This window comes from Stenella coeruleoalba, assembly GCF_951394435.1.
Source record: "Stenella coeruleoalba genome assembly, chromosome: 5".
In the NCBI taxonomy this organism is placed as follows: Eukaryota; Metazoa; Chordata; class Mammalia; order Artiodactyla; family Delphinidae; genus Stenella; species Stenella coeruleoalba.
The window spans coordinates 363,022-378,640 of NC_137150.1; positions in this window are offsets into that span (position 1 = coordinate 363,022).

A 15,619-nucleotide genomic window follows, 5' to 3' on the forward strand; every position below is an offset into this window, starting at 1 on the left:
AATCAACTTGATATACCCTGGATCTGTGGAATACCTGAATAGACAATGAATCATCCCAAAATGAGTAAGAGGACTTTGAGAACAAGATATATCATTTTTCCCCTTATCCTCTTTATATGAGTGTGTATGTGTATGCTTCTGTGTGAGATTTTGTCTGTATAGCTTTGCTTTCACCATTTGTCCTAGGGTTCTGTCTGACCGTTTTTCTTTTGTTGTGTTTTTTTACTTTAAAATTTTTTTTCTTAATAATTATTTTTTATTTTAATACCTTTATTTTTTATCTTATTTTATTTTATTTTATCCTCTCTCTTTCTATTTTTTTCTCCATTTTATTCTGAGCCGTGTTGATGAAAGGCTCTTCGTGTTGCAGCCAGGAGTCAGTGCTGTGCCTCTGAGCTGGGAGAGCCAACTTCAGGACACTGGTCCACAAGAGACCTCCCAGCTCCATGTAATATCAAATGGCGAAAATCTCCCAGAGTTCTCCATCTCAATGTCAAGACCCAGCTTCACTCAATGACCAGCAAGCTACAGTGCCGGACACCCTATGCCAAACAACTAACAAGACAGAAACACAGCCCCATCCATTAGCAGAGAGGCTGCCTAAAATCATAATAAGGCCACAGACACCCCAAAACACACCACAAGACATGGACCTGCCCACCAGAAAGACAAGATCCAGCCTCATCCACCAGAACACAAGCACTAGTCCCCTCCACCAAGAATCCTACACAATGCACTGAACCAACCTTAGCCACTGGGGAGAGACACCAAAAACAATGGGAACTACGAACCTGCAGCCTACAAAAAGGAGACCCCAAACACAGTAAGATAAGCAAAATGAGAAGACAGAAAAACACAAAGCAGATGAAGGAGCAAGGTAAAAACCCACCAGACCTAACAAATGAAGAGGAAATAGGCAGTCTACCTGAAAAAGAATTCAGAATAATGATAGTAAAGATGATCCAAAATCTTGGAAATAGAATAGAGAAAATGCAAGAAACATTTAACAAAGACCTAAAAGAACTAAAGAGGAAACAAGCAATGATGAGCAACACAATAAATGAAATTAAAAGTACTCTAGAAGGTATCAGTAGCAGAATAACTGAGGCAGAAGACCGGATACATGACCTGGAAGATAAAATAGTGGACATAACTACTGCAGAGCAGAATAAAGAAAAAAGAAAGAAGAGAACAGAGGACAGTCTCCCAGAGACCTCTGGGACAGCATTAAACACACCAACATTCGAATTATAGGGTTCCCAGAAGAAGAAGAGAAAAAGAAAGGGACTGAGAAAATATTTGAAGAGATTATAGTTGAAAACTTCCTTAATATGGGAAAGGAAATAGTTAATCAAGTCCAGGAAGCACAGAGAGTCCCATACAGGATAAATCCAAGGAGAAACACGACAAGACACATACTAATCAAACTATAAAAATTAAATACAAAGAAAACATATTAAAATCAGCAAGGGAAAAACAACAAATAACACACAAGGGAATCCCCATAAGGTTAACAGCTGATCTTTCAGCAGAAACTCTGCAAGACAGAAGGGAGTGGCAGGACATATTTAAAGTGATGAAGGAGAAAAACCTACAACCAAGATTACTCTAACCAGCAAGGATCTCACTCAGATTTGATGGAGAAATTAAAATATTTACAGACAATCGAAAGCTGAGAGAGTTCAGCACCACCAAACCAGCTTTAAAACAAATGCTAAAGTAACTTCTCTAGACAAGAAACAGAAGAGAAGGAAAAGAGTTAAAGTAACAAAACCAAAACAATTAAGAAAATGGGAATAGGAACATACATATCAACAATTACCTTAAATGTAAATAGATTAATTGCTCTCACCAAAAGACACAGACTGGTTGAATGGATACAAAAACAAGACCCATATATATACTGTCTACAAGAGACCCACTTCAGACCTAGGGACACATACAGACTGAAAGTGAGGGGATGGAAAAAAATATTCCATGCAAATGGAAATCAAAAGAAAGCTGGAGTAGCAATTCTCATATCAGACAAAATAGCCTTTAAAATAAAGACTATTACAAGAGACAAAGAAGGACACTACCTAATCTTCAAGGGATGGATCCAAGAAGATATAACAATTGTAAATATTTATGAACATAGGAGCACCTCAATATATAAGGAAAATACTAACAGCCATAAAAGGGGAAATCAACAGTAATACATTCATAATAGGGGAATTTAACACCTCACTTTCACCAATGGATAGATAAATCCAAAAGGAAAATAAGTAAGGAAACACAAGCTTTAAATGATACATTAAACAAGACGGACTTAATTGATATTTGTAGGACATTCTATCCAAAAACAACAGAATAAATATTTTTCTCAAGTGCTCATGGAAAATTCTCCAGGATAGATCATATCTTGGGTCATAAATAAAGCCTTGGTAAATTTAAGAAAATTGAAATTGTATCAACTATCTTTTCCGACCACAATGCTATGAGACTAGATATCAATTACAGGAAAAGATCTGTAAAAAATACAAAGACATGGAGGCTAAACAATACACTGCTTAATAATGAAGTGGTCACTGAAGAAATCAAAGAGGAAATTTAAAAAATACCTAGAAACAAATGACAATGGAGACACGACGACCCAAAACCTATGGGAGGCAGCAAAAGCAGTTCAAAGAGGGAAGTTTATAGCAATACAATCCTACCTTAAGAAACAGGAAACAGCCCGAATAAACAACCTAACCTTGCACCTCAAGCAATTAGAGAAAGAAGAACAAAAAAAAACGCCCAAAGTTAGCAGAAGGAATCATAAAGATCAGATCAGAAACAAATGAAAACGAAATGAAGGAAATGAGAGCAAACATCAATAAAACTAAAAGCTGGCTGTTTGAGAAGATAAAAAAAATTGATAACCATTAGCCAGACTCATCAAGAAAAAAAGGGAGAAGACTCAAATCAATAGAATTACAAATGAAAAAGGAGAAGTAACAACTGACACTGCAGAAATACAAAAGATCATGAGAGATTACTACAAGCAACTCTATGCCAATAAAATGGACAACCTGGAAGAAATGGACAAATTCTTTTTCCATTTCTCTTTCCACAACCTGCCAAATTCTTTTTCCACTTCTCTTTCCACAGCCTGCCAAGACTGAATCAGCAAGAAATAGAAAATATGAACAGACCAATCACAAGCACTGAAATTGAAACTGTGATTAAAAATCTTCCAACAAATAAAAGCCCAGGACCAGATGGCTTCACAGGCGAATTCTATCAAACATTTAGAGAAGAGATAACACCTATCTTTCTCAAAATCATCTAAAATATAGCAGTGGGAGGAACACTCCCAAACTCATTCTACGAGTCCACCATCAGCCTGATACCAAAAGCAGAAAAAGATGTCACAAAGAAAGAAATCTACAGGCCAATATCACTGATCAACATAGATGCAAAAATCCTTAACAAAATACTAGCAAACAGAATCCAACAGCACATTAAAAGGATGATGCACTATGATCAAGTGGGGTTTATTCCAGGAATGCAAGGATTCTTCAGTACATATTGCATATTCTTCAATACGCAAATCAATAAACGTGATACACCATATTAACAAATTGAAGGACAAAAACCATATGATCATCTCAGTAGATGCAGAGAAATCTTTCAACAAAATTCAACACCAATTTATGATAAAAACCCTGCAGAAAGTAGGCATAGAGGAAACTTTCCTCAACATAATAAAGGCCGTATATGACAAACCCACATCCAACATAGTCCTCAATGGTGAAAACCTGAAAGCATTTCCACTAAGATCAGGAACAAGGCAAGATTGCCCACTCTCACTCTCTCAACATAGTTTTGGAAGTTTTAGCCACAGCAATCAGAGAAGAAAAGGAAATAAAATGAATCCAAATCGGAAAAGAAGTAAAGCTGTCACTGTTTGCAGATGACATGATACTATACATAGAGGATCCTAAAGATGCTACCAGAAAACTACTAGAGCTAATCAATGAATTTGGTAAAGTAGCAGGATACAACATTAATGCACAGAAATCTCTGGCATTCCTATACACTAATGATGAAAAATCTAAAAGTGAAATCAAGAAAACATTCCCATTTACAATTGCAACAAAAAGAATAAAGTATCTAGGAATAAACCTACCTAAGGAGACAAAAGACCTGTATGCAGAAAACTATAAGACACTGATGAAAGAAATTAAAGATGATACAAATAGATGGAGAGATATACCATATTCTTGGATTAGAAGAATCAACATTGTGAAAATGACTCTACTACCCAAAGCAATCTACAGATTCAATACAATCACTTTCAAGCTACCACTGGCATTTTTCACAGAACTAGAACAAAAAATTTCACAATTTGTATGGAAACACAGAAGACCCCGAATAGCCAAATCAATCTTGAGAACTAAAAATGCAACTGGAGGAATCAGGCTCCCTGACTTCAGACTATACTACAAAGCTACAGTAATCAAGAAAGTATGGTACTGGCACAAAAACAGAAAATATAGATCAATGGAACAGGATAGAAAGCCCTGATATTAATGCACGCACATATGGTCATCTTATTTTTGATAAAGGAGGCAAGATTATACAGTGGAGAAAAGACAGCCTCTTCAATAAGTGGTGCTGGGAAAACTGGACAGGTACATGTAAAAGTATGATATTAGAACACTCCCTAACACCATACACAAAAATAAGCTCAAAATGGATTAAAGACCTACATTTAAGGCCAGAATATATCAAACTCTTAGAGGAAAACATAGGCAGAACACTCTATGACATAAATCACAGCAAGATCCTTTTTGACCCACCTCCTAGAGAAATGGAAATAAAAACAAAAATAAACAAATGGGACCTAATGGAACTTCAAAGCTTTTGCACACCAAAGGAAACCATAAACAAGACCAAACGACAACCCTCAGAATGGGAGAAAATATTTGCAAATGAAGCAACTGAAAAAGGATTAATCTCCAAAATTTACAAGCAGCTTATGCAGCTCAATAACAAAAAAACAAACAACCCAATCCAAAAATGGGCAGAAGACCTAAATAGACATTTCTCCAAAGAAGATATACAGATTGCCAACAAACACATGAAAGAATGCTCAACATCATTAATCATTAGAGAAATGCAAATCTAAACTACAATGAGATATCATCTCACACCGTTCAGAATGGCCATCATCAAAAAAATCTATAAACAATAAATGCTGGAGAGGGTGTGGAGAAAAGGGAACACTCTTGCACTGCTGGTGGGAATGTAAATTGATACTGCCACTGTGGAGAACAGTATGGAGGTTCCTTAAAATACTACAAATAGAACTACCATACAACCCAGCAATCCCACTACTGGGCATATACCCTGAGAAAACCATAATTCAAAAACAGTCATGTACCAAATTGTTCATTGAAGCTCTATTTACAACAGCCAGGACATGGAAGCAACCTAAGTGTCCATATTGGATGAATGGATAAAGAAGATGTGGCACATATATACAATGGAATATTACTCAGCCATTAAAAGAAAAGAAATTGAGTTATTTGTAGTGAGGTGGATGGACCTAGAGTCTGTCATACAGAGTGAAGTAAGTCAGAAATAGAAATACAAATACCATATGCTAACACATATATGTGGAATCTAAGAAAAAAAATGTCATGAAGAACCTAGGGGTAAGACGGGAGTAAAGACACAGACCTACTAGAGAATGGACTTGAGGATATTGGGGAAAGGGTAAGCTGTGACAAAGTGAGAGAGTGGCATGGACATATATACACTACCAAAAGTAAAATACATAGCTAGTGGGAAGCAGCCACACAGCACAGGGAGACCAGCTCAGTGTTTTGTGACCACCTAGAGGGGTAGGATAGCGAGGGTGGGAGGGAAGGAGATGCAAGAGGGAACAGATATGGTAACATATGTATATGTATAACTGATTCACCTTGTTATAAAGTAGAAACTAACACACCATTGTGAAGCAATTATACTCCAATAAAGATGTTAAAATAAACAAATAAAAAATAAATAATTTGGACAAAAAATAAAAATAAATAAATAAAAATTAAAAGCCTAACTCATAAAAAATAAAAAGCACAGGGTCTCACATGAAGGAGACCCAGTGGGGGCTGTCCCACCCCCCCACACTTGATGCTATGTTTGGGAGAATGCAGCGCCTTGACTGGGCGATGGGACCTGTGAGGAAAGATGTGGTGGCCCCATCCTAGTCAAGGCCTGGCTGAGAGATGGGATATCAGGAGCCAAGTTCAGGGCCTGGAGGCCAGGCCAACAGGAGGGATACCCCCAACCCCGGCCAGGCTCTCCAACTGTGACATTGTAGCTTTAGGGGACCTGGGGCAGGTGACTGAATGTAATGGGGCTCTAAACTGGACCTTGAATGGGGCTTAAAGAAAGTGTGAAGGATGTTACTGAGACAGTGACAGTCATTGGAAGACAGACTCTGTGTCAGGACCTCCTGCTCCATCCATTTAAATCCCTGAGATCTGTGACCTTTACATGGCTACACAGGATTGTTAGAGCAGGTGCCTGTGGACATACCTGGGTCACAATTCTGTCTGCAACCAACTTGCAAGTGGTTCCAGCAAACACACAGTTGTGCGCACAGGCAAGCACAGCACACACACAAACATATGCACGTGCACAGCACAAATATATTCACACACTAGCATATGAACACACATGCATGCATATGTCCATTCACACACTAATGTGTGCAAGTGCACATACCTATGCACACGCACAGCATATGTATGCAAACAGGCACATGCACACGCATAGCACACACACAGGGCCTAAAGTGAATACTGTAAAGCATTAATTCCTGAACACAAGTGAAGCTGACATGTATTCTTCCCTTTTTCTTAGCTTTGATGTTTTTCACAATTAAAAGTTTAAGAAAAAAGTTAATGGCAAAAGACTTTTGATTCATAGGACTTTCTGACATTATTCCACAAATATTATGACATGAGAAATGAATGTAGATATTACATGTGTCCACTAATGGATGAATGGAGAAGCAAAACATGGTCCTTCCATACAAGGGAATGTTATTCAGCCTAAAAAGGAAGGCAATTCTGACACAGGCTGCAGCAGGGATGAACCTTGAAGGCATTATGCTCAGTGATGTAAGCTAGATACAAAAAAACAAACAGTGCTTGATCCATTCATACAATGCCCCTAGAGCAGTCAGAACCATAGAGACAGAAAATTGGATGGTGGGTACCAGGGGCTGAGGGAGGGAGAATGGGAGTGAGTGTTTAATGGGGGCTGTTTCAGTTTTGTAAGATGAAAAATTTCTCGAGGAGGATGGCAGTCAGGGTTGCACAACAGTGCAAATTACTTCATGACCCTGAAATGTGCACTTAAAAATGGTTAAGGTAGTAAATTTTATGTTATGTGTATCTGACCGCAATTTTTAAAACTTTTTTAAAAACAACAGGAAGTAGTCCGTGAATACCAAAAGATGCACACCTTCACTAACAATCGAGGGATTAAAACCATAAGAAAACCACTGTGCACACACCTACCAGAATGACAGACATGAAGACACAGTATCAAATATCAGCAGGATGTGGAGCAATGGAAAGCCTGGTGCACAGCGGGGGGTGCAACCACTTCTGAAACAATTGGGCCTCAGAGTGCAAAGTCCGTGCACACAGACCCACAGTGCTCCTCCCAGCTGAACACAAACCCCTCAGCCCTGCACCAGGACACACGGACATGGACTCTGCAGCCACAGGAGCCAAACCTGAAAGAACTTGAAGGCCATCACAAGCAGATGCAGAAATGAACCATGCACGCTCCTAGGAAGGAATATTCCACAACAATGGAGTACATTTTGTTTAAAGGTAGTAAAACTATAAAAATTATTTAAAAAAACTATATTCACAAGATGAAAAAATCTCATGGACACAATGCTGAGCCATCGAGAACAATAAAGCAGCATGCACAGTACACCCACTTACAGACTTTGGAACTAGGCAAAGCTGGGCTGTGTTATTTAGGGATGCATGTTTGGGCATAAACTATGAGGCCAAGTCACTGACACAAAATCAGGAGAACAGCTACCTCATGGTGGGGAGGATGCTGTGATGAGGGAAGGGAACTCCCGGGTGTCCACTCATCATGTTCTGTTTCTTGATCTTTATGATTTTCTCTACATATGTATAACTTAATCCTTAATATGTACTTACAGCTTATCATTTTTCTTTATTAAAAAGGGGGTCTCCTCAACAAAGGAGAAAGAGACCTACTTCTCCCAGGAAAGAAAAGGAATAGTTTCTACGAGTGAAATCTTGATACCATGGCTGCTTCAACCATCAAACCTGACAACAACCCCCATGAGAGGGGCACTGGGATCATGACACTCAGAAGGAGGCTCTGGGGCCTCAGTCCTGGGTCACTTCCTCTAAGGAGTTCATGGCACCTGGTCAAAGTTCTCAGTCATTCTGTGCACGACCCTTTTGCCTTGGTTGCTCTGGCACAGCTCGACCAGCACCATCACTGGGAGAGAAAGAAGAAACGTGCAGAAGAGGGAACTGGGTTTCAAGCTGACCCACCTCCTTCTACAGAGACAATGCCACAGTCCCTAAGAGAGGACAGCAAGGCCACGGAATCCAGCCTCTCTGCCTGAGGCCTAGCCACACTAGCACTCCACGCTTCTGATGCCACAGGGAGAATTTCACAAGGTGCCATCAGACACATTGGACACATTGGGCTGTCAGACACGCAGGTCCTGTCCGAACCCACATCTCTGCTGTCACATTCTGAAGGTGGCCCTGGAATCCTCCAGGTTTCACTTTTGATAACATTTTTATTGATGTTGCATTTCTTTACCACACACCCGGAACATAACTGGTGCCTAGGAAAACCTCCCCGATCTCTTTGACAGGGTCTCCCCTGGGCTCACTTGTGACCCCCAGCACCTCATCCCGGTGGGGGTCTGAATCGAGACTCTGGGGCACCGCTAATCCCTGGCAGACCTCCCCTATCTCTTCCACTGGGTTCCCCCTGGGTCCACCCACAGCCCCCTGGGACTTTTTCATGGCCCCCAGCTCCTCTCCCACCACTCACAAATTTCTGCCCGAGTCGGCTCGTCCCAGATCGAAAAGCCCTGTCATCTCACAGACTTCCGAGCTTTACTCCCCTTTGTTTCCCCTTTATCCTGCAGTGACTCCTGGATATTTTTGAGGGTTCCCATACTCACCTGGTATCACACTGGGATACACCCATGGCCTCACTGACACTCTCCCTTGTGGTTTCTTGACCCCAGCCATGGACCAAAGGCCGGGCCCACACGAGCATGGGGCTTGCCTTTCTCCACAGTGCCAGTCACTGTCACACGCCTCCCCATGGAAGAGACCTTCATGCATCCAGCTGGCACACACACCCTTGCCCTTCACCTTGCAATTGTCACCCACTGGCTCTCAAGACAGAACAGTCTCAAGGCTGTCCTCAACACCCCCACACTTATGGGCAGGACTCTCTCACCCTCCCGCCCCCAGGCCCCTCTGGCCGGCACCCCCAGCCTGCTGGCATCCTTGTGGGCAACACTGCAGATGGCGGGGACAACAGCCCCCACCCCGCCACCCCATGCGCCCACTCGCATGGGCTCGTCTCCTGGCTCGAATCATCTCCTGGCTTCTAGGGGAACTCGTGGGGGTGGGGGGAGGCGTGGTGTGAGCATTGGAGACAGGACGATTCTTTTTTTCCATCACCCTCTCCCCTGCATCCCCACTCCTTCCCCCGCCCTTCCTTCCCGTCATTTCTCATCACCCTTTCCAACCAGCATGAAGCTGCTCAGAGGAACCCTGTCTCTTTTCAGAAGGAGAGGGACACAGGTACCAGCTGGAAGGGGCACCTGCTTACCCACACTTGGGTCATTGGAGAATTCTAAAGGATACATTCAGTTGGTGATGGCGAATAACCCAGGGAGTTCCATGACGGAGGGCCTTCTGGAAGTCCATCCCGACCTAGATGTGGCAGTGATAACATGTGTGAGATGAAGAGTGTTCCACTGTCCTCCCCCAGTACCATGGAGTGGGAACTAATCCCATGAGAAGCAAAGACAGAATTCGAGGCATTCCCCTAGGGAGAATCCATCCCACCAATCAACATCCTCAGATGGGACACTCACATGAGGTCTGTATTTCCCTGCTGATGTCCTGTCCCGCTTTCGCCCCACTGAGTACTTTCTGAATGACCAAGAGCAGAAGAGCCACTTGACAGAGGAGGAACCTGGTGGGCAGGCACCCCAAAAGTCAATTCCATTCGAAATAATGGGGGCCACATGAAACACACTTCAATGGACGTCCACAGTAAATATCACGTTATGGATATATTTACCATGATGATGTTCGGGAATTCAAAAAAAAAAAAAAAAAGGGAAAAAAAGGTGTATGGAAAAGTGATTAAGTGGCTCTTTCCACAAATAAACCTATGGGTAAAAAGAGAAACAGTTTTCCACCAAAGCCTAAAGGTTGTGAAAAACACTGCCACACAAAATGCAGTCCCTTTCTTTGATGTTAAGGTGTGCAAAAAGGCGAGAGATAAGGTTCCTTTGATGGGAAATTCTCCACGAGATCGGAGATCAAGTGACAGTAAAGCCATATAGAAGTCGGCGGGGTGAGGAGCTCCTTCACCAGTCCCGGGGGTTCTGCACCATGTCCAGTGGAGTTTGTCCAGCACTCACGTTTCTTCCCCTTGTTCCTGAGGGAAGTAGAACAGTACTCAAAGTACGAGTGAGTTGTGAGGTGTGAGGTTGTCCTCAGGCAATGGAGTAAACGCCATTTGATTTACAGAGGAATCACTGGAATAGTACTTAGGAAGTTTCATTTCTACAACAGCACTGTATTTGAATTTCCCTTTTTCACACAAAGCCAAAACGAAAGCAAACAAAGAGTCACATGAACAAACTCACACCCAACAACGTGCCTTCAGGTATCATCCCGTCATCCTCCATTTCTCATGGGGCACTTCCTTTGAGAACACTCCCAGTAGGAAGTCAGAATTCAGCCCTATGACTTTTTAAAATTGTTTTTTGTTAATTTGAGTTCTTTCATGAAATGGTCAATCTACTTTTCAATTATTCTCGTTTTATGGGCACTCTAACCTCTAAATAATAGAGATCTCTCTCCCTGTTTCCTGACCTAAATTGTGAGCCAGAAACAAAGATACTGAAGAATGGGAAATTTCAATATACGTAGAAACTATGGAAAAGTAGGCGATGCCATTTGAACTAATGTCAAATTTATTTGACCTTACCGAAAGGGGAGTGACTAGATCCAATGAACTGTAGGGAATCATGAAAAAAGAAATGAGGGAGTTCAATACATACATGTATACATACAAAGATAGATAGACAGGCAAGACATTCATACTCACATACCAATTATACACACATACATAGATCTTGATCTATGACATACCGCTTCCTACATACCACACACTGGATCTGCTGTGAATGTGCTGAAATTGGCCTGAGTGTCCTCTCTTCTCTGTGTGTTCTTCTTTAGGAAGCATGGGAAGAGAGGCCAGGCGAAAGAGGACTTTCATCTCTCCTTCTCAAACAAGGGTCCTTATGCCAGCCTTTGAGAGGGATCGATTTCCATCTATTGCTGCCAGGGAAGAATTGGCTCACCAGACAGGAATTCCCGAACCTCGAATCCAGGTAAGTTCTCCACCAGTGGGTGGAACTTGGCTTCTCCCACGAGAAAGGAGTGTTAGCCCTTGCGACGGGTTGTTGCTGGATATATGTAGGCTTGGAGACGGGGGATTGGGAGGAAGTTCCCTTCGTCTTACGAATACGCTACGGGGGCTGATCTGAAGGCATCCATTTCCAGAAGAGGACAGGGCAATGGAAGTCCTGGGCAGCCAGGGAGGGGCCTGAGTTTGTAGCTGGTCAATGCCAGCTCTCCTCAAAGACAGGGGTGGGGAGGGGTGCGGAGAGTGGTGTGAGTCCTGTGTTGCCCTGACGTCCTCCCGCATTTTCAAGAGCCAAGGTGAAAGCTCTATAGGAAAAATGGCCCTTAGGTGAGGCCCAACAGTACTTGCCATGGGTCTGACAGATTGGAGGGCATGTCAGGTCAGGGCAGGGCAGGTTGGGGCGGGCTGGGGTGGGCCGGGAATGAGGCGGCGGCAAGTCGATCTGGATTGTCACGCTGCTAATGCTCCTGTCGCCCCATATGGTTCCCTAGATATGGTTCCAGAACCGAAGAGCTCGGCACCCAAAGCAGAGCGCTAGTGGGCCTGTGAATGCCTTAGCCAAAGGCCCTGATGCCACATCAGCTGTGACTGCCCTGTCGGACCAAAGCACCCTGCCCACTGTCCATAGAAGCTCTCATCGTTATCCTCCCTCTCATGCACCTGATAGCATGCAATCCTTTGCTGCGGCCACTGCTGTTTTCTCCCCCTCCTTTCTTGGGCCAGAGGCTTCCTATGGGTGCTGTGTGGGCCAGCCGTTGATGTTCATCATGCTCCAGCCCAGCCTGGCGGCCCTTCAGAGATGCCAGAACCCACAGCCTCTTCTGGCCACAGTTCCGTGGGGCGAACGGTCACATGCTCTCATCGCCAGTGGGCAGCCTGCCCAGGGGGCCATCTGGCCACCTGCACCACCAGAGACACACTTCTGGCAGCAGCAGGCAAGCTCAGGTGAAGAGACATCTCCCCAGCTGGAGCAACAGCCCCAGCGCTCAGCCCTTACAGGCTCCTGAAGCCTCCTGGACGAACTCTTGTCAGACGTGGACATTCTGGACAAGGCAGGCCCTTTTCTGAATGTGGACACAGAGGAAGAGGAACTTGCAGCAACCCTGGAAGCCCCCCTCAGCGAGGAAGAATTCAAGGCCCTGCTTGACATACTGTCAGGCTCCCCAGTGCCACAGGTTTAGGGGCAGGAAGGAAGGTCTTCCCCCGAGCCCCTTTCAAGCCTCCTTTCCAAGGAGGCAGAGCCATGGGGGAGAGAAAGAAGAAGGAACAAGCAATGCTCATGATAGTGTCTGGCAGGGAGAACAAGGCAAGTTGACTGTCGACAGCAACTGCATTGTGCCCAGGAGGGATGCCATGCTCCGCACGGACTGTCACAAAGCTTGTGCACCAAGAGGGACACCCTCTCTGAAGCCTCAAGGAATTCAAACCTTCCAATGAGAACGAGGAGGACCCAACGCTGAACTGGATTTCCCCGTTGTATGTGACATTCCATTGATCCAATCAATAAATCTTGGCACTCAGTTCAAGTTCTTAGTTGTGCTTTTGTCGCTTTGATTTCTCCCGCATTTCCTCAGAGAGGTGAAATCCCTCCCATGACCTGGGACAGCATGGAAGGCGGTCCAGATACCCCTGTCTACTCCCGCAGCTTGTAGCCACAAACACACCCTAGTGGAATCACGAAAACAGTCTCTCAGTGACAACATTCACTTGCTTTCTGGGTGCATGGTATGGAAGGGTCCCTCGAGGGCATCGCCTTTGCACACAAGGACAGAACTATGCAAACACTTTCATTGCCAGGATTCATAGTAACAACTGTGCCCAATGTATTATGCACACAAATCATCACTCTCCATCTCTCTCTCTCTCTCTCTCTCTCTCTCTCTCTCTCTCTCTCTGGCTCATTACATGTTCACGGCTACACACTACAGGAACACACCTCTCAAAAGATAAGCCAAGTTATAACTAAAGTGATGAACAAATGAACTGAAAAACCCAATGCCTGTGGCATTGTAACGTCATGGCAGATGATCCCTTCCACCGCTTCTTTCAAAAATATTTTCCAACACATGTGCCTCGTACACTCTGTGTTGAGTGATTCTCCACTGGCTCAATCTGTGTGCCCCATGTCCAGCATGGGAGTGTCAGTGGCACGAAGTATTAAAATAATCTTATGTGTAAACAACAATGTATCTGAGTCTCTGGACACAACTGCATCTGGGTCTCTAGCTCTATTGTGTGCATATCTCTGCAGATACATCTAGTCCTCAACTCCCTCCCAGTCACTCCCCTGTCTTAGGCTCCCATTTGTCCAGATCTCTAGAGCTATATACAGCGCTCTCTTGCTCTCTCTCCCTCACTTTCTCTCTCTCTTTCTCTTTCACTTTCTCTCTCCCTCTCTCTCCTTCTTTTCACTGGGCAGAAATGGAACATCATTTTCAAGAGCCACACAGGTGGCATAAGCCTTCTGGGAAAAGAATCTGGCCACGGTAGCCTCAGGACAAGTAGCATTGGAGATGTGGAAAGAGACAGCTTATGGAAGAGTTGGTGCTTTCAAGAGGGTGGGGGGAACACTGGGTCACAGTGTGCCATGAAACACTGAGATGCTTGTGGGTGCTTTCAAGAGGGTGGGGGGAACACTGGGTCACAGTGTTCCGGGAAACACTGAGATGCTTGTGGGTGGAAGGACTTGCACAGGCTCTTCCTAGAGCTAGGAACTGTGGCTTTACCATCTTGGTTGTCCAATGCTGGCCGCTCCAGAGAAACCTCAGAGCCCAGGGACAGGCAGCGGTACCTCCACAGGGAGGCCAGCGGTGCACTGTGCATAAACACACCTGCAGGCTCTCAGGATTCCCTGGCTGCCATGCAGATCACAGCTTCTGCTCCCCCAAGCAAGCTTATCCCACCTGGATTGTCCAGGAGGGAGGTGATCCAGGTCTGGCAGGCAGTGCCTTCTGGGAGAAGCCAGCAAATCCCATGTTTCAGTGATTAATTTTCTCAGCCAAAACTTCCAACTACTCGGGAAACCCCCCCCTGATCCAACAAGATGGTCATGCCTCCCTCTGATCTCTGGCACTGCAGGACAAGGGACTAGGACATACACCTCCTCAGGACATCCTCCTGGGCCCCCTGGGACTTGCAGACACCTACTGGTCCCGGTGACATCCGTCCAAGGGTACCACCTGACAACCGACCTTAGTGGGTACAGAAAATCAAACACACAGATCACACAAACACCTCTACGTGCGTGCGCGCGCACACACACACACACACACACACACACACACACACACACACCAGCCACGTTTTCATGAATTCCTGGTGTAATTACTCTGATTGCCAACTGTTTCTGAATAAGCTCACTATCCTCATGTTAATCCACGTGGTGGCCAAGGAAGCATGGTGGCAAAAGAACACATTTGGCATGGTTCTGTATTTTCTGGGGGGGTTTCTTTTGTTGGTTTGTTTTAAATTTTTCTATTCTCTGCAGCCCAAATGCACCGATAATGTTGGGATGGCTGTACTTGGAATCCAAGCTTTCCTTTCAAACTCAGCTGTGTCATCATCCATCATGTAACGTGCTACATATCCCTCTCCTTCCCCTTCCCCTTCCCCTTCCCCTTCCCTTTCCTCTTCTCCTTCTTCTTCTTGGTACAGTTGTCAGTTGACCACTGAATGTGAAACCGACTCTCTCTTTTGTACGCCAAGGATAAGCACTGAAAATAAGTTCCTTTCCTTGTGAAACATACACGTGTGGCATGCCCCTTTCTCTGGTCTCTCCATGGCATGTGAGCAACGGGATGGGTTTCAGAGTACCTCTGAAAAAGTCCCAAACAGCTGAGGACCATGGGTAGACACTAGATAAGCACTCAAGCTTAGTATGTGAATT